Source organism: Pteropus vampyrus, unplaced genomic scaffold (assembly GCF_000151845.1).
Source record: "Pteropus vampyrus isolate Shadow unplaced genomic scaffold, Pvam_2.0 Scaffold14, whole genome shotgun sequence".
NCBI classification, from domain to species: Eukaryota; Metazoa; Chordata; class Mammalia; order Chiroptera; family Pteropodidae; genus Pteropus; species Pteropus vampyrus.
Window position 1 is genome coordinate 8,825,970 of NW_011888795.1, and position 264 is coordinate 8,826,233.

Consider the following 264-nt stretch of genomic DNA (forward strand, 5'->3'; position numbering starts at 1 on the left):
GGTCCGGGTGGGCGTGTCCTCGGCGCGCACAGGCCTCCGCGGAGTGTGGACGTGTATGTGTCAGTCCTCGAGACGACCCAGCTCGGAGGGAAGTGTGCATGTGAAAACCAAGCCGCCGAAGCGTGTGTAGGTTCATTACGGCCCTCCACGGGCTGGAGTCAGCCTCCGAGGAAGGCGTGAGTGTGGCAGGGACGCTCTCGTACCGGAGGGGACGCCGACGACTGCGCCCCACTGCGGGGTGTGTGCGAAGAGGCCGGGCTTGCC